Here is a 21,371-nt window from a genome sequence, read left to right on the forward strand (position 1 = left end):
GAATAACAATTAGGACCAATGTCCTAAAGCTAAAACTCTCCCACGCCAACTAAAACTAAACTCAAGTTTCCAATCTCCTACTCACCCCACCTCCCTATCCCTAAAACAGCCTCTGTCTGTTGTCCAAGGCTATCTGTCTAGCTTCTTATGACATACTTTGCACACAAAATCTCAGTGCCTGAGTTCACAAATTTGTGCTCTGGCACACTACTGGGGGAAGCAAATTCCACAAATGCCCTCCACTTAATCTGTCCCAATTAAATCAGTGTCTGTTCAGCTTATCAGCTATTCTCCACTACTACGGTATCACAGAAAAAGAGAGTCTATCTCTGTGGGTAACTCATTTAAGGCTTCATAAAATTATACCTTAAACTGCACCTGGAAAAAAAAACCCACAACAATAACATTCAGTGCAGATCACAGATCAAAATGTGTTCCCAGCAGCAAACAGCCCTTAACAAATGGGCATCCACATTCAGCACTAGTTGAAATTTCTGGGAGATTCACTGAGCATGTTGCAATCTATCCTCAAGGGAGCTAGGGATGGATTTCAGTGGCTAGGTCCACATCTGATAAAAAAGGGCACAACCTTGTGGTTGAGAGCAGATGATAACAAGTGCTCTTGACCAGCGCAGTTACCCCGGTATCTGAGCCTAAATTAGGAATCCAACAGGATTCACGACTGACAGAGAACATGAGTAAAGTCAGGCAGCCCCCTCAGCCTGTGTGCCAATGTTATGTATTTATTTTTCTTTCCTTCTTTTTTTATTGACAGCTTAGAGCTTGCAGAGGTAGGTGACATTTGCCCAGGAAATCCTCTTTTTTCCCATAATATGCAGCATGGGCAGTGTGTGTCTATGAAGATGATGACAGTATGAATATGCTCAATCTTATTTATAGATTTGTATTAAAATTTAAATGGTGTTTCTATTCGTGTAGATCCAAATCCGGCAGCCCTTACTGAGGCAAAACACCTATTTGTTCTGAATGAGGACTGCAGATTTTGTCCTATAGATAGTTTTGGAAAATTGTAAAAGTTCCTGGATCCAGGGTTGCCTGAGTGCAACTAACCAGTTATCTCTCAACTTTTAACATTTACCCTTTGGATGCAGCTGGAGTTTTATCTTCTTTCTGAAGAAGAGTTTTCAATAGCATGGGGAGAAGGTGACCAACCCTCTGTGGAGAAAGAAGTGGTTTGGGACTATTTAGAAAAACTGGACGTGCACAAGTCCATGGGGCCGGATGCGCTGCATCCGAGGGTGCTAAAGGAGTTGGCGGGTGAGATTGCAGAGCCATTAGCCATTATTTTTGAAAACTCATGGCGATCGGGGGAGGTCCCAGATGACTGGAAAAAGGCTAATGTAGTGCCCATCTTTAAAAAAGGGAAGAAGGAGGATCCGGGGAACTACAGGCAAGTCAGCCTCACCTCAGTCCCTGGAAAAATCATGGAGCAGGTCCTCAAGGAATCAATTATAAAACATTTAGAGGAGAGGAAAGTGATCAGGAACAGTCAGCATGGATTCACGAAGGGGAAGTCGTGCCTGACTAACCTAATTGCCTTCTATGATGAGATAACTGGCTCCGTGGATGAGGGGAAAGCAGTGGATGTGTTATTCCTTGACTTTAGCAAAGCTTTTGATACGGTCTCCCACAGTATTCTTGCCGCCAAGTTAAAGAAGTATGGGCTGGATGAATGGACTGTAAGGTGGATAGAAAGCTGGCTAGATCGTCGGGCTCAACGGGTAGTGATCAATGGCTCCATGTCTAGTTGGCAGCCGGTTTCAAGCGGAGTGCCCCAAGGGTCAGTCCTGGGGCCGGTTTTGTTTAATATCTTTATTAATGATCTGGAGGATGGTGTGGACTGCACTCTCAGCAAGTTTGCAGATGACACTAAGCTAGAAGGCGTGGTAGATACACTAGAGGGTAGGGATCAGATACAGAGGGACCTAGACAAATTAGAGGATTGGGCCGAAAAAAACCTGATGAGGTTCAACAAGGACAAGTGCAGAGTTCTGCACTTAGGACGGAAGAATCCCATGCACTGCTACAGACTACGGACCGAATGGCTAGGTAGCAGTTCTGCAGAAAAGGACCTAGGGGTCACAGTGGACGAGAAGCTGGATATGAGTCAACAGTGTGCTCTTGTTGCCAAGAAGGCTAACGGCATTTGGGGCTGTATAAGTAGGGGCATTGCCAGCAGATCGAGGAAAGTGATCGTTCCCCTTTATTCGACATTGGTGAGGCCTCATCTGGAATACTGTGTCCAGTTTTGGGCCCCACACTACAAGAAGGATGTGGAAAAATTGGAAAGAGTCCAACGGAGGGCAACAAAAATGATTAGGGGTCTGGAGCACATGACTTATGAGGAGAGGCTGAGGGAACTGGGATTGTTTAGTCTCCAGAAGAGAAGAATGAGGGGGGATTTGATAGCAGCCTTCAACTACCTGAAGGGGGGTTCCAAAGAGGATGGAGCTCGGCTGTTCTCAGTGGTGGCAGATGACAGAACAAGGAGCAATGGTCTCAAGTTGCAGTGGGGGAGGTCCAGGTTGGATATCAGGAAAAACTATTTCACTAGGAGGGTGGTGAAACACTGGAATGCATTACCTAGGGAGGTAGTGGAGTCTCCTTCCTTGGAGGTTTTTAAGGCCCGGCTTGACAAAGCCCTGGCTGGGATGATTTAGCTGGGAATTGGTCCTGCTTTGAGCAGAGGGTTGGACTAGATGACCTCTTGAGGTCCCTTCCAACTCTGATATTCTATGATTCTATGATTCTATGACTCTCCCGAGTTACCTGGTAGCTATGCCTAGTGGACCCCAACAATCCCTCCTTTGAGAACACTCAACAAACCTTTGTCAGAGTTTTCTCATACTCTAAAGACAGAATGCGATTAAGCTCCATGCAATCAGGATTATCAATGAGAGGGTATAAGGGAACTTCTGGGGTATGGGAGGTACAAATCTGACGTATGAGCACTTTACAGTAAACAAGCAAAAGAACAAGAACAAAACATACCACAACACCTGTGAGCAAGATGCGAACAATGTTTCCCCCTATATTCCCTAGTTCTCCTAAACCAGGTATCCAACCCCAAAGGGAATCCAAAATAGTGGGTTCTCTTTCCTGGGCCTTCCACTGGTTAAAGGCCCGTTCAGCTGACAAGATGTGCTTGTTAATGTCCTGTGAAAACTCTGGGACATAGGTACAACACTCTTCTCCAATAAGGGCACAGACAATTACAACAACCCAAATGCCCAGAAGATAAGAAGAATTGTTGACACTAAACAAGTCAAAAAATAACAAGACCAAATACATAGGCCAGGACGGCCTTCTGTGAGAAAATAAAACCAATGCTCAGGGTTCTCGTGGGGAGTATGCTGTGACTGTTCAGAAAGATCACAACGCATTCCCAGTGACCCTTACTGTCTTTTGAATAACCGCTTAAGTCCCAAATCGTCGTTAGCAGTCTTCTCCGTAGGCTGGACAGTCCACTGTTTAGGAGTGGGCACTGCTTTCAGTCGAGAGTGATGAATCCAGTTCTTGTGTCCTTCGACCTTTGCCGCTGTATGGGTGACAAGCAGGACGGTGTGGGGTCCCTTCCACTTCTCTTGGAGAGGCTCGTCCTTCCAGGTCCGCACGAGAACGGAGTCACCAGGCTGCAGGGAGTGGACCGGAGTATCCAGCAGAAGAGGCTGTGAATCTTTGGTATACCTGTGAAGAGAAGAGAGAACAGCAGACAGAGCACATGTACAGAGACAAGAAACCACACCTCACTTCCCATTTCCCTGCCAGAACTGGGGTACCATTCATAGGCCATGCTCTTCCAAACATAATCTCGAAGGGACTAAGCCCTATCCTACCCTTAGGGAGAGCACGAATGCGAAGTAACACAAGGGGTAAGGCATCAGGCCACTTAAGAGAGGCCTCCTGACAGACCTTTGAGAGGTGTCGCTTGAGTGTCTGATTTGTGCGTTCCACTACTCCACTGGCTTGTGGTCGCTAGGGTGTGTGGAGTTTCCAGGGGATTTGCAGAGCACTTGATATCTTTTGAATAATTTGAGATGTGAAGTGTGTTCCATTATCAGATTCCATCCACTGAGGAAGGCCAAAGCGAGGAATGATTTCCTTGACAAACTTAAGAGCCACTGTTTTGGCAGTGTTGTTGCGACATGGGTAGGCTTCAGGCCATCCGCTGAATCGATCCACTAAGACGAGAAGGTACCTATAACCCTTGGGTTCTGGGAAACTCAGTAAAGTCTATTTGCCACACTAATCCTGGGCCTGGGGTAGGTTCCAGGGTGGCTGGTAACACTGCTACTCCTGGTCGAGGGTTATTCTTTTGGCAGATTAAACATTCAGCTTGTACCTGTGATGCTAGGGGTTTAAGTCCAGAGGTTAGAAAATATTTATTCATAAGCTGGGTAAGAGCCTCTCTGCCTGCGTGTGTGGTCTGATGCAGTTTCTGCAACACTGGTCGAATCAAGCCCTTGGGCAGGAGGATTTTTCCCTCTGTGGAATAAAGCCATCCCTCCTTTTCCTGGAGACTGAGACTGTCAGCCAGGTTTCTGTCCTCTTGGGAGTACTGAGGGGCTGCAAGCTCACCCACTGATGGGATGAGGGCATGCATTTGGGCATTCTCCTCAGTTGCTGATTTCAGGGTAGCAGCTCGCTTAGCTTCCCTGTCTGCTCTGGCATTACCCTTGGTTACATCTTGATCTTCCCTTTGATGGGCTTTGCAATGCACCACTGCTACTGCTGAGGGGAGTTGTACTGCTTCTAAAAGCCGGAGAATTTGAGACCCATGCTTGACCGGAGAGCCTTGGGCTGTTAGCATTCCCCTTTGCTTCCACAAACCAGCGTGAGCACGCAATACCCCAAAAGCATACTTTGAGTCAGTAAAGATATTAACCCGTTTGTCTTTTGCCAGCTCGAGTGCACGAGTCAGGGCCACTAGTTCAGCAAGCTGGGCAGATGTTCCTGCCGGTAAACTCTCAGCTTCCACGGTATCATGAAGAGACACAATAGCATAACCAGCCCTCCCATGCCCATCCACAACACTACTTCCATCTGTATACCATTCCAAGTCAGCATTTGGGAGTGGCTGATCTTTTAGATCTGGGTGGGCTAGAATACTGAACATCTATGATTTCTAAACAGTCATGTTCCTGCTTTTCTGTCTCTGGTAGCAGGGTAGCTGGATTAAGGGAGGGACAGATCTGTAGGGTGACTTCAGGATTCTCTAACAGCTTCCCCTGGTACCGAGCAACCCGAACCTATGTGAGCCAAAGACCACCCTTAGTATCCAGCAAGGCTTGAACCATATGGGGAGTATACACTTGCACAGTTCCTCCCAGTGTTAGTTTTTCAGCTTCCCCAAGCACTAGAGCAGTAGCTGCGACCACCCTCAAACAGGCTGGCCATCCCTTTGAAACTTGATCCAGTTGTTCAGAAAAGTATGCCACAGGACGCTTCCAGGCACCTAATAGCTGGGTAAGCATTCCCAAAGCTACCCCTTTTCGTTCATGCACATACAGTTGGAATGGCTTAGATATATCGGGCAAATCCTTGAGCCAATACTGTCCAACAAAGCTGCTTTTTAACCCTTCGTTGTCCTCATTATGCCTTGCAGTATTTTGCAGATCTCACAGTTGCTTGGGCACATTCAGGCCCCCCTTTCTCTTGGTTGTCAGCCAAGTCTTGGCTGTGAACAATGTCCCTGGATGAGCTAGCATGACTGAGCTTGCTAGCTGTATTTTCCTCTCAGTTAACTCATTCTGTGCTTTTTCCTCTTCCTTTCTCGCTTCTTCTAACTTACAAAGGAACCTTCCACTCTTCACTCATACACCTTTCTCCAACCATTAACACATACACATTGCCATCATACACCTTTCCAGTAACATAACTTCTGTACAGAGCTTTGAAGCAACAAACCAGGACAGGCACACTCACTTCTGAGGATTCCACTCTGTACAACCTCTAGTGTCCAATGGCACTAGGAGACCAGCATGTCTCAAATCCAGTGCAACAAATACAAACAACTTTTACCTTTTATACTCCAAACTGTTTGCATACATCTCTTTGTCTGGCTGTTCCCCCTCACCCCTCCCTTCCAGACAACTGGTACAATAAGCTCTACATAAGCTTGTGAGAAAACTTTCTCAGTCTTTGCGACCTTGAGTTAGACGCCTGCAAACTAACTACCCCGCTTCTTATCTCTATTATTTCTGCTAGTGTGAGTGAAACTGCAGCCATCTGCTAAAAAGCTGACATTACATTTCTGCTTCAGCCTACTTCAGAGCCTGTCAGCAGTTAGCAGAGAAGTAGGTGAGAGTTCCCAAGATGGAGTCACTGTGGTTCACAGACCCAGAACAAAAGAGCTTCATCGGCACTTTTGGCCTTCCACTCTCCCGAGTTACCTGGTAGCTATGCCTAGTGGACCCCAACACCAGCATGAGGATTGGTTGGGAAAGTGGAGATGGGCTACCAGAGACGGCCTCATTCAAAGCCTCCTTGCCAGCCAAAAGACAGCATGGAGCCTCTCCGGCCTGGGAGGCTGCTTGAGGAGCCAGCCAGCCACCCCCGGGAAGCTGAGATCCGGATGAGAGGCACAGCCAGGCCCTGCCACACCACCAGCCTAGCTTCACTGGTTCAGACCACACCCCTCCTTTCCCCCAGATCTCTGGCAAGGCTGGGCTCAGCCCCTGTTGGTAAAATGTCAGAGGGTACATCTGCACTGTGCTTTACACCCACAGCAGTGAGTCTCACAGCCCAGGTTCGCAGAGCTCACACTATTGTTGACGTCACTAGGCATCACCCTAGGTAACTCGGGAGGGTGGAAGGCCACTAACTGTCAATGAAGCCTTCCTGCACTAGGCCTAAGTGAACCAAACTCTATCCTTCCATCTTTAAACTTTAATCAACCTCAAAAGCCAGGTGCAATTGGAATATGTAAGCAAGCAGTTATCTGTGTGCAACCCCCTGCTCAAGTGGTAATAATGAGGCCTGCATGTTTTGGGCTGAAGGGAAAAAGGAGAAGATAACGGTTTAAAGAAGTTACTAACAAGCTAGGCTTATAGATGCCAAGAATGACTTAACTGCTTAAATGTAATGGAATCTGGCCACTAATATGCAAGTTTACACCCATGTGCCTTTTAACCCGGTGGACCTAGCAGCCTTTAAGGCACAGGCAGGGGAATTCTCTACGAACCCAAGCAAGTTTATCTCGGTCTTTGAAGGGTGCCTGGCTAGCTGTAAGCCTGACTGGGATGATTGTAATGTCCTTATGCGGACCCTGCTGTCTGAGGTGGAGCATAATCAGGTTGTGTCTAAAGAAAAGGAAAAGAGGCAAGCGAAAATGATGGTTGCAGCAGTACAGGCCGGTGGCAGGGGAAAATTCCAGGAAGGTGGAAGGGGCCGGGGAATGAGAGGACGTGGGCGCCGTGGCTCACAGGAAAGGTGTCTGGGTCGCAACCAGTGTGCCAGATGCCGAAAGGAGGGACATTGAAAAAATGAGTGCCCCAAAAGAGAAGGTACCCCTATGATGGCAGCGGAGGATCAAGAATAGGAGTGTCAGGGGAGACGGACTATCCTGCCCCTGGAACCCCGAGTAAACATGAGGGTGGGAGACTTGGACATCAACTTTTTAATAGACTCTGGAGCTGCACGAACTGCCGTAAATCAATCCCTGCAGCTGCCTGTGTCAGAGTCCCTCACTGTGGTGAGTGCCACAGGGAAAGGAACCAAATGCCCAGTATATGCCCCAGCAGAATGTGCTTTGGGAAACAGAACTCTATCTCACAGACTGGTTTACCTCCCCGATTGTCCAACGCTTCTACTAGGATGGGACCTGCTTTGTCGCTTAGGAGCCACCCTGCATTTCACCCAAAATGAAATAACCCTCACCTTACCCCCAGAGAATGCCTGGATAATGACCCTTGCAACTGAGCCCTCAGCCATGCAAGCCTCAGAGTGGAGCCAGTGGGAGGACAAAAGGAGGGTTAAAAAGCAGCTTTGCTGGACAGTGCTGGCCCAGGGATTTAAAAATTCCCCCACTCTGTTCGGCCAGGCCCTGGCCAGAGACTTGGAGGAGTGGGACAATGAGGACAGGGTCCTCCTCCTGCAATATGTGGATGACTTGTTGATTGCTGCTGTGGGTCTCACCCCTTGCCTTAAAGCCACTGTGAGCCTCCTGAACTTTGTTGGACGCCTCAAAAGTGGGTGTGCTTGTCCTGGTTTGTTACTCCAAAGCTCTGTATAGAAGTTATTTTACTGGAAGGGTGTATAATGGCAATGTGTATGTGTTCATTGTTGGGAAAAGGTATATGAGTGAAGAGTGGAAGTTTCCTTTGTAAGTTAAAAGAAGCCAAGAAGGAGAGCAGAAAAAAGAACAGAACGAGTTAACTGAGGAAAAAATATAGCTAGCAAGCTCAGTCCAAAGATAAGATGCTGGCACCATCCAAGGACATTGTTCACAGCTAAGACTTGGCTGACAACCAAGAAAAGGGGGGCCTGAATGTGCCCAAGCAACTATGAGATCTGCAAAACACTGCCAGGTATTAATGAAATGTGTTAGGTTTCTTTTCTCACAGATAAAAGAAGTGCTAACCAAAGACCCTAGCAGCCCTGCCATTCATTGAAATAAGGAGACTGAGTCTACGTAAGGTCCATCAACGAAAAACTGCTTTGGCTCCACACTGGAAAGGCCCTTTCCAAGTCCTGTTAACCACCAACACCGCTGTGAAGTACCAAGGACTGCCCACCTGGACCCAGGCTTCTCACTGTAAAAAGACCCCTCCTCCTCGGGAGGACTCTCCGACTGATGATAAGCCTATTTAAAGACAGGGTGATGTGCTAGTAACCTCTCCCCTGTATGATGCTGAACCACACTGTTTCAGGAAAAGAGAAGAAGGAACACTTGCTTCATTGAAACCACAAAGTCCAGGAATTCCTGACTACAAAAGACATTAAGAACTGACCCTGGTGAAGAAACAAAGAATTATACGCTGGCAGGGAGGCTCTTACCCAGCTTATGAATAAATATTTTCTAACCTCTGGACTTAGACCCCTGGCCTCCCAGGTGCAGGCTGAATGTCTAGTCTGCCAAAAGAACAACCCTCGACCAGGAGTGTCAGTGCCACCAGCCACTCTGGAACCTACCCCAGGCCCAGGACTGGTTTGGCAAATAGACTTTACTGAGTTCCCCCGGACCCAAGGATTCAAATACCATTTCGTCTTGGTGGATCGATTCAGCGGATGGCCTGAAGCCTTCCCACGCCATAACAACACTGCCAAAACGGTGGCTCTGAAATTTGTCAAGGAGATCATTCCCCGCTTCGGACTCCCCCAGTGAATGGAATCTGACAACGGAACACACTTCACATCCCAAGTCATTCAAAAGATATCGGATGCCATGCAAATCCCCTGGAAGCTCCACACTCCATGGCGACCGCAGGCCAGTGGAGTAGTGGAACGCACAAATCAGACACTTAAGTGGCACCTCTCAAAGGTCTGCCAAGAGGCTTCCCTTAAGTGGCCTAATGCCTTACCTCTTGTTTTGCTCCGCATGCGCACTCTCCCAAAGGGCAGGTTAGGGCTCAGTCCCTTCGAGATTATGTTTGGAAGGGCATGGCCTATGAATGGTACACCGGTTCTGGCAGGGGAGTGGGAGGTAGGCTGTGGTTTCTTATCTCAGTATATGTGCCCTCTGTCTGCTGTTCTCTGTTCTTTCCACAGGTATACCAGAGATTTGCAGCCTCTCCCGCTGGATGCCCCTGTCCACTCCTTGCAGCCAGGCGATTCCGTTCTCGTTCGGACTTGGAAGGACAAGCCTCTCCAAGAGAAGTGGAAGGGACCCCACACTGTCCTGCTGGTCTCCCACACAGCAGCAAAGGTCAAGGGACACAAGAATTGGATTCATCACTCCCATCTGAAGGCAGTGCCCGCTCCTGAACGGTGGACCGTCCAGCCTACGGAAAAGGACTACCAGCAATGACCTGAGACTTAAACTGTTATTCAAAAGACAATAAGGCCTGCTGGGAATGCCCTGTGGTCTCTTTGGACAGTCGCAGCGCACTCCCCACGAAAACTCTAAGCGTTGGTTGTGTTTACTCTCACAGGGCCAGCCTAACCTGGTGGCCTGGTCCTTTTTGTTTTTAATCTGCCTACTATTGGTAATTGATATTTTATGGGTATTTGGGGAATTGTAATTGTTAGGCCCTAGGGTCACCTGCCCAGCATGAGTTCAGGTCCAGGGTCTGCCACAGTGGTACTCTTTGCCATAGGGACACTCCTCTCGTTACCTCCCGTTTCCCCCCAGGCACATGTGGGATGGAAAGGGATCCCTACTAACTTGGAAACAAACACATATGAGTCCTTGAAGGTTTGCTTTGCCCAAGAATTTAACCTCTCTAACTGCTAAGTATGCCACCTCCCAAATCCCGCACCACGCAGCTGGGTTACCCTGGAGGGTGGTCCCCCAAAATTGGTCAGATACCTGCTGGGAATGGTTCAGTAGAGGAAGAAATACCTCGGGTACCCCCTTGTCACAAAACTGTATCACTGAATCCCAGTATGCATTAAGGGACAACCCCTGGCCAGCCCAGGCAGCGTAAATCTTTGTATGCCACCTCAGAGCCCATTAAGGAAGAAGACAGGTTGGGTATAATCCTCCTCCCATCCTATGGGGTGGGATGGCTAACTCAATTTTATCGTAGGCTCTCTGTGTTTCTCACCAAGTATGCCAATAAGACCTTAGCCATAAAAAAGAGCCTTAACTCAAAGCTATACCAGCTCCGGTTGCTGTCCCTGCAAAACAGACAGGCCTTAGATTATGTTTCAGCCTCCCAGGGTGGGGTGTGTGCCCTTATTGGGAATGAATGTTGTACTTATGTTCCGGAAAACTCACAGGACATTAACAAGCACGTCCTGTCAGCCAAACAGGCTTTTGAGCAGTGGGAAGCCCAGAAAAGGGAACCCACAGGTTTCAATTCCCTTTGAAGATGGTTGCCCAACCTCGGAGGACTGGGGGGTGGTCTTGTGCGTCTCCTCCTCACTGGTGTGGTACTGCGCCTGGTCACCCTCCTCCTGATTGCTTGTTTTAAATTGCTCCTCCGTAAGCTTTGTGCCCCTTATTCCTCAAAAATCCCGGCATACCCTCTCATTGAAAACCCCAGCTTCATAGCACTTAATCATATCTTGTCCACAGAATATGAGAAAACTCAGCCAAAAGCTTGTTGAGTATTCTCAAAGGAGGGAGTTGTTGACGTCACTAGGCATCACCCTAGGTAACTCGGGAGGGTGGAAGGCCACTAAGTGTCAATGAAGCCTTCCTGCACTAGGCCTAAGTGAACCAAACTCCTTCCATGTTTAAACTCTAATCAACCTCAAAAGCCAGGTGCAATTGGAATATGTAAGCAAGCAGTTATCTGTGTGCAACCCCCTGCTCAAGCGGTAATAATGAGGCCTGCATGTTTCAGGCTGAAGGGAAAAAGGACAAGATAACGGTTTAAAGAAGTTACTAACAAGCTAGGCTTATAGATGCCAAGAATGACTTAACTGCTTAAATGTAATCGTTATTTGCTTAGTAACTATTATCAGGGACGGGAGGGGTAGAGGGAGGAATGGGGGGAGAAAGGGAGGGCTAGAGGGGAAAGGGGGGGGGTGAGGCTTAACTGCAAAATGTATAAAAGAAGAAAAACTGTTCCTGTTAGTGTGCTTGATTTGAGACTTGCCAGTCTCCTTGCACCGCTTTGGGATCCCAAATAAACTTTGTTTGCTACTCCACCTGGTGTGTTTATTAATGCGAAGCACACCGGGCAACGAACCCGCTGTTGCTGTCCTCGAGCACACCTGTGCTGGCAACACTATGGCCCTACACACAGCTGTGTAGACATTCGGGCTGGGGCAGGATCCTGCCCTCTGAAGCCCAGGGAGAGGAGGGGCCTGCTGGCGCAGCTTGCAGCATTTCCGGTTTAGACCCAGGGATGGTTCCCATTGTTTCTAATTCTAATATAACTCTATTCCACTGGAATATTGCTCCGATTGACTGAGCTGCTCAGCTGTTTATCTGATTTATGGACAAAAACTGCCTCCATCCTCTGAGCTGAACTCATGACACTGACCGACAACATCTCACACTCATACTCGCGTTCTCCGGGACGTTCATTAACAACCTGTTGTGGAGATGATGTTGCTAAATCGAATCACTTGCCTTAAATTCCAACGGTTCCTTCTTCCCCTGTGGAGGCTGGCAGCTCTTCCCTCTGAGATTCTGCATTTTATCTGCATGGTAAATGGGAGCTAATCAGAGACAGTGTCTGTGTCAGCCAGGTGTGTCCAAGTGTCTGTTTCAGCTCAGTGTGTAAATATGCCTGGACCTGCCTGCTGTGAAGCACAGAGGGGTTTATGGACATGTTTTTCTGACCCCCAGGGCAGCGCCGGAGGACTCTGCTCCAGTCCAAGGGCTTGGGGATGTGGCTGGAATGTCACCCGACTCCTGTGCTTTGCTGCCATTAGCTGGGGTAAGCCTTCCTGCAGCTCTTTGATGGCCTGCCGCTGCCCCTGCCAGGGGAGAATTCACAGACGTATCCCGGGAAAGCCCTGGGAGGGGAGTGGCATTGTTGTGGCACCATCAGTCGCTCCTGGTCTAACCAGGGACATTTCACTGCCAGGCCCATTGAAACAGATTCATTTGGGCCACATTCCCACCTGGGGGTGATTATTTAGGGACCTAAATCCTATTCCTCCTAATCTCTTCTCTTGGCTTTTAGCCCCTCCTGTATCCCAGAAAGCAGTAGAGTCCCTAGCAATTACCTGAGAAACACGGCCCCCTGAGGCTGAGGGAGCCAGGCGCTTCCACCCTAGTTACAATAGAGAGGCCTTCACGGCTTCCCAAGACAGCTCACAGTTCCCCAGCCAGGCCAGGGGCCGATGAACTCCTCCGTACAGGTGTGGTCCAGGCCAGCCCTCCCCTCTGCAAGTGCTTCCCTGGGCCTGCTGACTGCATTGAGAAAGTCCCAACCCCATTTCCAGCACTGGCACCAGCAGCAGTGCGAGTTTTGGTGCAGACAGAGTGCAGGGGGTTGGCACCTGTCGTGGATTAGAGGGTCTGGGCCATGCCCCAGCCTTTAAACCAGGCCCTGGGAGTAACCCCTTTAGTGTGCCAGACTTCCAAGGGCAGGCCACGTGACTATTACTGCAGGCCTGGGCCTTCGGACTCCAGCTCCCCTGTTTCTCACTTAGTGACAGGTTTCAGAGTAGCAGCTGTGTTAGTCTGTATTCGCAAAAAGAACAGGAGTACTTGTGGCACCTTAGAGATTAACAAATTTATTTGAGCATAAGCTTTCGTGGGCTACAGCCCACTTCATCAGATGCATAGAATGGAACATATGGTACGAAGATATATATACATACAGAGAACATGAAAAGGTGGGAGTTGCCCTACCAATTCTAAGAGGCTAATTAATTTTTTACAATGTGGTAGGCGTGTCGGGACAATGCCACGTCTGGTTTCCGCCTTAGGGCTCTGAACCGCCGACGGGCATGCTCAGGTGTTAGCCCCATTCTAATTCTGGCCTTTTGTTTAAAAGGTTCGTAGTCGTTCATGTGTTCTTTAGGCATTTCATCTGCCACCTCTGCTACAGCCTGGAATGGAACCCACAATTCCTGAGGTCTCTGCTGTCAGCAAATAGCTGTGAAATCCCCTGGCAAAATGTGTGTCTCATCTCCCTCTAGTGCTGGCCCATAGGGAGTATGACAACCTGCTACTGCTATTGGCTCCTCCATTCGCTCAAGTGGCAGAGGTCTGTGCACGGGATCTCAGGAGTTTAACCCTGCTGCTGATCCATATTGGTGTCACTATGATGTCACGTGATGGATCTTCTGTTTTTTACAGTTTGCTTTTTAAAAAACGTAGGAAGTTAGACACCCCCCCCCCAAACCTACTTTAAAGGAACACTGTTAACGTTTCAAAGTCAAGCACTGATACCCTAGGGAATGCCAGAGCCCTTGCCTCGCTGAGTGCACAGGATGGACCTACGCTAGGGAATGAACGCAGGTTGTACACTGAGAAAAGCTGTTGTCTGTAGGAGCCCTACCCCGTCTGTTGCAGGAGCTGGACGGTGTGATGAATGAGGTGGGGGGTGCAAGAAGAGAAAGGATGGTTTCAAGGGTAAGGCTGTTGACTGCCGCCCTGGAGAATTGGATTCTATCCCTGCCTCTGCCGCAGAGTTGCCATGTGGTGCTGGGCAAGTCACTTAAACCAAACTTTTCCCGGGTGGACACTGAATGTGTGTTCCTCACTTTCTGGGTGCTCAAATTGAGACCCTGGGGTCTGATTTGCAGAAGTGCTGAGCACTCACAGCTGCAACTGAAGTCAATGGGAACAGTGCTCTGAACATAGTGCTTTAGAATAGGGTTACCATACGTCCGGATTTCCCCGGATATGTCCGGCTTTCCCCGGACATGTCCGGCTTTTTGGTCCCCAAATCCCCGTCCGGGGGGAATTGCCAAAAAGCCGGACATGTCCGGGGAAATAGGGAGGCTGGGATCTCCGAATCTGTGTGTGTTGGTCGCCTGCTGTGACATCATCGCGGTGCGACACTCGCTCCTGCCCAGGGCATGCTGGGGGCTGTAGTCTGGCCGGGCCTCATGCTCCAGGGACAGCCGGGAGAGGGGAGCGGCCGAGAACTACAACTCCCAGCGGCCCCTGCGACGCGACCAACCTGCCCCTGTGAAGCAGCAAGCCGCGGGGAGGGCGCTGGCCCCTGTCCTTTGGGTGGGGGGTGTCTCTGTGCGCCGCTCGGCAGCCATCGCAGTGCTTGGGGGCGCCCCAGGGGGGGGTTGTGGACGCCAGCGCGTTGCGGGGAGCCGGCACTGTCCGGATTTGCGTCCTCCTGGGGCTGGAGCTGCGCCCCCGGCTCCGGGCACCAGTCACGTAGGGTTACCATACGTCCGGTTTTTCGGCAATCAAACCCCCGTCCGGGGGGGAACTGCCAAAAAGCCGAACATGTCCGGGAAAAATACCAGATGGGCACTTCCCCTCCCGCGGCTCCTCTGTTCCTCCCCTGACTCTTCGGCTCTGTTTAAGAGCCAAGCTGCCCGAGGAAGCGCAACCGGCTTCGGGCAGCCCCCGTGCCTCCAGACCCTGCGCCGCCGGAGCAGAGCAGCTGGAGCCGGGGAGGAGAAGTGCCCGGCCGGCGGCTGGGGTCCGGAGGCAAGGGGGGCTGCCGAAGCTGGAGCGCTCGGGCAGCTCGGCTCTTAAACAGAGCCAAAGAGTCAGGGGAGGAGCAGAGCAGCTGGAGCCGGGGAGGAGAAGTGCCCGGCCTGGGGCGCAGGGTCCGGAGGCAAGGGGGCTGCCGAAGCCGGAGTGCTACCGGCTTCATGGTTTGCCGGGCAGCCTCCAGACCCTGCGCCCCAGGCTGGGCGCTTCCCCTCCCGGGCTCCAGCTGTGCTGGGGAACCGCCGGCCGGGGGCGCAGGGTCTGGCGGCTGCCCGGCAAACCGTGAAGCCGGTAGTGCTTGGGCAGCCCTTTTCGTGTGGCTGGGAGGGAGGAGGGGGAGTTAGGGCGGGGACTTTGAGGGAATGGGCGGAGTAGGGGTGGAGTTTGGGCGGGGCCGGGGGTGGGAAAGGGGCGGGGCCAGGGCCCGTGGAGTGTCCTCTTTTTTTATTTTTTAAATATGGTAACCCTACTTTAGAATGCTAAATACTCCAGAAAATCCAGCCCTCGGGGTCTCAAATGCAGATACACAATGTATATCCGTGGGTGCAGATATCTGTGGCTATAAAGTGGATCTCCACGGATTCGCAGGGCTCTAGTGACAGCGAGTGAGACCCGCAGGGCCATGGCCAACACTGGGCCAGCAGGAACTGCAGTGGCGAAAGAAACAGCATGTCGGACTGTCGTCGCAGGAGCCAGAACCCAGCCCAGGCAGCTCCTCCAGCATGGCTGTACCTCCTCCAGCCCTGCCCACTGGGGCGGGCACTAGACTGACTGGCAGCTGTCTCTGGTCACACTAGTGTGTGCAAGCGGTGTCTCCTGACCGGGAGCATGTGCGCCTGTCTCGCTCGTTGTCACTAGAGCCCTGCATGTCTGCGGTACCTGCTTTAGATCCATGGATATCCGCATCTGTGGAGATAATTATGTATCCGCGCAGAGCTGTACTCAAATGGGACACCCAAAATTACTTCTGGCCTTAATCTCTCTGGTCCAGCTCCTCAAAGGTATTTAGGCACCTAACTTGCAATAAAGTCAATGGCTGTTAGGTGCCTAAATACCTTTGAGAACCAGTGCCTCTATGCCTCTGTTCCCATCTGTGAAATGGGGCTAATACCCCCCTCTCATCTCCCAGGGCTGTTGTGAGTATAAACTCATTCATGTCTGTGAAGCACTCAGATACTGGCATGATGAGCGCTATAGAAAAGCCTTTGGGGAAATGAATAATTCTGTCTTCAGAGCAGGGTTTGTATAATGTGCAATAAATATGGCTGGGGCGGGGGAGGGGGGAGGGGTGGTCACACATTGACCAGTGAGGAGAAAACACACTATTGAATAGCTCCTCATTCAGTGAGCACCGTCCATCCTCTGCACCGAGTGAAGCAGTGAGGACCTATAGAAAAATAGTACATTATCATGCCATTAAAGACTATACTATCGTGCCTGCGCACAAGGGGGCTGAACTCAGTTACATGGGCAACCTTAATTGTGGCATTTCCTAACGTTTGAGCGCTTGACTTTGCAACCTAAATAATGTTCTTTTAATGCAGTTCCTTTGTGTGTGATATAAGATATAGTCTGGTGTCACCCATCTATAGTCAACCCATAGCTCTGTCACTGACTGTCACACAACTTTGCCTGTTTTTACTCTTTCCAACAGTGCTAGTGACTCAGGTGGAAGTGGGAGCCTGGACTTACCATTATGGTAACAAATCTGATTACTCCTGGGAGCTGGCCAGAAACTTTTGCAGGTCATTCTACACTGACCTCCTAGCAATCCAGAACCAGGGGGAAATTGCTTATCTCAAAAATGTCTTACCCCACCATAGAACATACTACTGGATTGGGCTACGAAAAATAAACAATGTCTGGACGTGGGTTGGCACCAACAAGGCCCTGACGAAGGAGGCTGAGAACTGGGCTAACAAGGAACCCAACAATAAAGGGAGGAACCTAGACTGTGTGGAGATTTACATAAAGAGGGATCGTGATGCTGGAAGATGGAATGATGAGAACTGCCAAAAGAAAAAGAGGGCGCTGTGTTACCAAGGTAACCACCCCACCACTGTCATTCTATCTGGAAGTGTGGGTCTGTCTAACACGTGTAGGGCTGGGGAGAGTTGCTAGATTGACAGCTCTGGAGAATGAAGTCCCTAATTGTCCATAGAAGAGTGTCAATGGGCCTGAGGGATATATAGGTACCGCCCTGTGTCTATTCATGACTAGCTGGGCAGAGCATTCGTGGATTCGTGGGCCTGTCTTTGGATGCTGGTGGCTGTGAGTGAACAGAGCCTAGAGGGGTTCACTGTTCACTAGCAAAGCATTGTCAAAGATCTCCAGGCTAGTGAGCAATGGGGACACAGCGGTTCTACAGTCCAGCTTGGGCCCTAGGGCAGTGGTTCTCAAACTAGGGCTGCCGCTTGTTCAGGGAAATCCCCTGGTGGGCTGGGTCGGTTTGTTTACCTGCCGCGTCCACAGATTCAGTCGATCGTGGCTCCCTCTGGCCGCGGTTCACCGCTCTAGGCCAATGGGGGCTGCGGGAAGGGGCGCGGAATGAGGGATGCGTGGGCCGAGGGATCACCCCAACCCGAACATGGGCTCTGGCCCCACCCAAGGGATTTCCTTGTTCATCACAGCTTCAGCTCAGCATAAGCCCCCTGTCCTTCCAACCCTTCCCTCAGGGCTGGGGCCCTCTGTGGACCAGGGGTCTTGCCCATTGGCTGGAAGAAGGCCCTGAGCCAGTTTAAAACCAGGCTATTTATCCCAAAACTCTTTGTCTATTAGTCCCTGGAGAATCCAGTTTGAAGTAGTATATGTGCACCTCTCCGAGGGGGGTGAATTCAAAGGGCTGATGACAGAGGAAATACATTAGCATCCCGTCCCTCCTCCGAAGGTACATGCAATGCCCCAGTAGCACACAGAGGGAGAGGGAAGAGTGTGAGGGAGATGGTTTCTGTAACAATGTTTTGTCTCTAAGTTTCTAGCACAGACCCAGGCTCTCTGAGCGACTTGAGTTCCTGCTCTGGGTCCTGCACAGTGGACTGGGTCACCTTTTCAAAACCCACAGAGTGTTTATCTGAATGATCCATCTTAGTTTGAGGAAACCAACAAAGAACAAAGGTAAAGCATCCCAGAGTGAATCACAATGTGCAATTCAGTAACTGCAGGCACTTCGAACAAACTCACAGGGAAGGCAGCGGCAGAAAGATTAAGGGGGCCATTTTTATTTTTTTCTCCTTTTATCCTCCCCTTCCTTTGTTCATTCTTCCCTCTTTCTTTCTGGAGTTTGTTCGTGCTACAGTCATCCCCTAGTTATGTAAACAGCAATGCACCCCATTATCAATTATTTCTTCATCTTCAACCTAGTTCTTTTCTCTCCCCTTTCACCTCTGTCCCTTTATTCAGCCAGTGTCTTTACCCCACACTCTTCCATGGGGAAAACCCAGTTGTGGGTTTGGAAGGAACCAGAGCCCAAGACTGAAGTTGGGATGACGGCTGGTAAACTTCTTAGCATGGGCGTCGGTTCCTTTAGTGTTGTTAATGTTTTCTTTGTAATGCTTTCCCCTTAGGAATCTAGGTGCTTGCTTAGAAAGAGCTGTTTGGTAACTTGTAATTGTGGGCAATACACTGGGCAGAGCCTAGTGAGAGAAAGAAGGCTGGGTTGTGGAGAATGTCAAAGTGTAAATCAGGGGGCTCTGCAGTCTTAACATGCCAGTCAAGGGGGAGTGTGTGTGAGGGGAAGACAGTCTCCCCAACAGCGGTGATGGCTGGGAGCTGGGAGCCTAAAGCAGGTGGACCAGGGAAGGGGAATACTGACACAGTTACCCTGGCATGTTCTCCTTGTGCTTTGCACAAACACAGAACCAGATCCTGCATCTTCAAGGTTACTATGGTTACGACCGGGGCTCTGTTTCTTGGCCCACAGCCAAGTGTGGGGGGTTCAGGGTGCTGTTTAGGGGCCTGTGATATACAGGAGGTCAGATTAGATGATTTATGTCCCTTCTGGCCTTCAACTCTAGGACTACAGCTCTAAATATGACAATACAAGTGTGCACACTGCTACCTATCTGACTCGATTGTTCTAGCAGAAACATCTAGCTGGTGTGCCTACCCCACCATGCCACACGGCTTCCTATGCCTTCCCAGCTGCCAAAATATCCAGTTGTCCCCGACACAGCAGCCAAAGCCTCCAGCTTCTTCCCTGAAGTTACTTAATTGTCAAGAGTCTTCAGTAGACTGAAGCTGAAAGCAAGGGCAGTGTGAAATACATGGAATGGAAAACCTGACCCACGCAGGGGCTGCTGCGCTGATTATATTAGATTTCTTCATATTCAAGTCAGTCAAAATATTAATTATTCATAGGGTGAATGAAGCTGCTGTAAAAATTTCCAACCTGCTCTACCCACAAGGATATAGACTATGCCACAGAATATAGACCCAGTTGGTCCTGGAGTAACCAGAGCCCTAATTAGGTCTAAAGGCCTTATCCATAGTGTCAAAGTCATCAGGTCTTCCACAGTTACCACAACCCTTCACACTGAAAAACAATGAGTAACGATATAAATATGCCCCATGCATCAACCTCAGTGTCCAATATTTCCATAAATCGGCCATAAGGAACACTGGGGCACATCCTGAACTGGGAGAAGTAAGCAAAACGCCGCTTCTATCTTATTTCCTGCTAGTGATTTATGGAATTAAATTTCGGAGTGAGATAATCAGGGACCATTGAGAGATCTGTCTTTCCCTCTCCCTTCAGTTCTAGCTCTCATTAACCTCCCCTCTACAATATAGCTGAATAACTCTATTTCATCTCCACTTCCTGTTGACACGTCTCTAGTTCTCACAAACATTGTCCTTACACCATCACAGACTAAACCCAAACCAGCCAGTGAAGTACAAATTGTTGCAGTGGAATTAGTTTCCAGAGCTGACTCTGCTCACTGGAAAACTCTAGAAGCCCAACCTCCTGAAAGCTTCAGGCCAGCGATGTCAGGGCTGGATGCTGACTGGAAGGTAGGAGTATCTCCAAGTGGAAATCAATGGGAGTTGCTCCTCCCTGAGGGTCAGGGTGAACAACAGATCTGGGAGTTCAAGGCAACCCAAGTTACAGGGGGGGTCACTCACAAACAAGGCTGGAGAGGCCCTAATACTAGAGAAGAACAAAAGGGGAGATGGTTCGGGTCTTGGTTTTGCAAACTCATCTGCTGGGAAAACCAAAGCCAAACCTGGGGTGGTTTGGATATGACGGTTGTAGCAGAAAGAGCCTGAAAGACAGGGCCTGGGACCAGATGAGGCCTGAACCAAACATCAGCCAGAGTCAGGCCTGCTACAAAGCAAATGCTTGCTTACAACTTCACTGTCCAGTACACAAACTTGGTAAGGATGTGGCTGGTGTTGCTAAAACAGAGACACTCCTAATAAATACTAGGCACTAGCTAGTCACAAGAATACCCCACTACAGAGTGAAAATATAAATACACTCCCCGAAGATGGTTTGAACCAACAGGTCCAGGGTAGAAACTAAGCCCGTGAGAGGGGTAATACACAACTTGTTTGTATCAGTGTATAAAAGAGGGGTCTCAGAAGGTACATCTGGCCAAGGGGACAGTGGGAAGTCCTACTGCTGACTGAGCTGGTCCATGTTCATGAGCATACATGTCCTAATGTCCATGCAGAGTGTATGGGGTGCTAGTACCAGTGCTTTGTCGACAACAAACCTGGACAAGCGTCTTTGCCACTGAACAAGTCTGTTGTCTTTTGGGCAGTTTGACTGAGGTCTCCTGGGCCAGCTACCTGGCCAGAGCCAGGACAACGTATGGACCCACACAGCCAATAATAATTTATCAGAGCTCCCAGTGATCATGGAAGGGTGGAGGGATGGTTCTGGTATCTGCCCATCTCCCACTAACACTGAAACCCCTGCCTGGATTCCCTTGTACAGGAGGCACTGGCTGTCAGTCCCCGGGTGGGCCTACAGTGATCAGCCTAGAACACAAGATGGAGGGCACAGCACGGTGCCATGAAACGCAGCCAACAGGGTTAGTCCCGAGAGGGGCTGGGCACCCACAGCTCTCACTGGTTCCAGAGGGAGATGCAGGAACTCAGCACTGCTCAGAATTGGCCCATTATGATGGAGATGGAACATTCCACTGTAGGCGTG

The 21,371-nt window shown here is 49.8% G+C and overlaps 1 long non-coding RNA gene across 2 annotated transcripts in view; it reads left to right on the forward strand.

The window, feature by feature from the left end:
- The window catches only part of LOC135975561 (uncharacterized), a 31,097-nt gene that overhangs the window by 2,479 nt on the left and 7,247 nt on the right, over positions 1-21,371 (forward strand). The window contains exons 2-4 of one of the 2 annotated variants that reach the window (XR_010592476.1): positions 12,425-12,515; positions 17,038-17,258; positions 18,186-18,328. This is a non-coding gene — a long non-coding RNA (uncharacterized LOC135975561). Of the gene's footprint in view, positions 1-12,424; positions 12,516-16,868; positions 17,259-18,185; positions 18,329-21,371 lie in introns of both variants that reach the window. The other variant, XR_010592475.1, reaches the window with a different exon arrangement.

Source organism: Chrysemys picta, chromosome 14 (assembly GCF_011386835.1).
Source record: "Chrysemys picta bellii isolate R12L10 chromosome 14, ASM1138683v2, whole genome shotgun sequence".
NCBI classification, from domain to species: domain Eukaryota; kingdom Metazoa; phylum Chordata; order Testudines; family Emydidae; genus Chrysemys; species Chrysemys picta.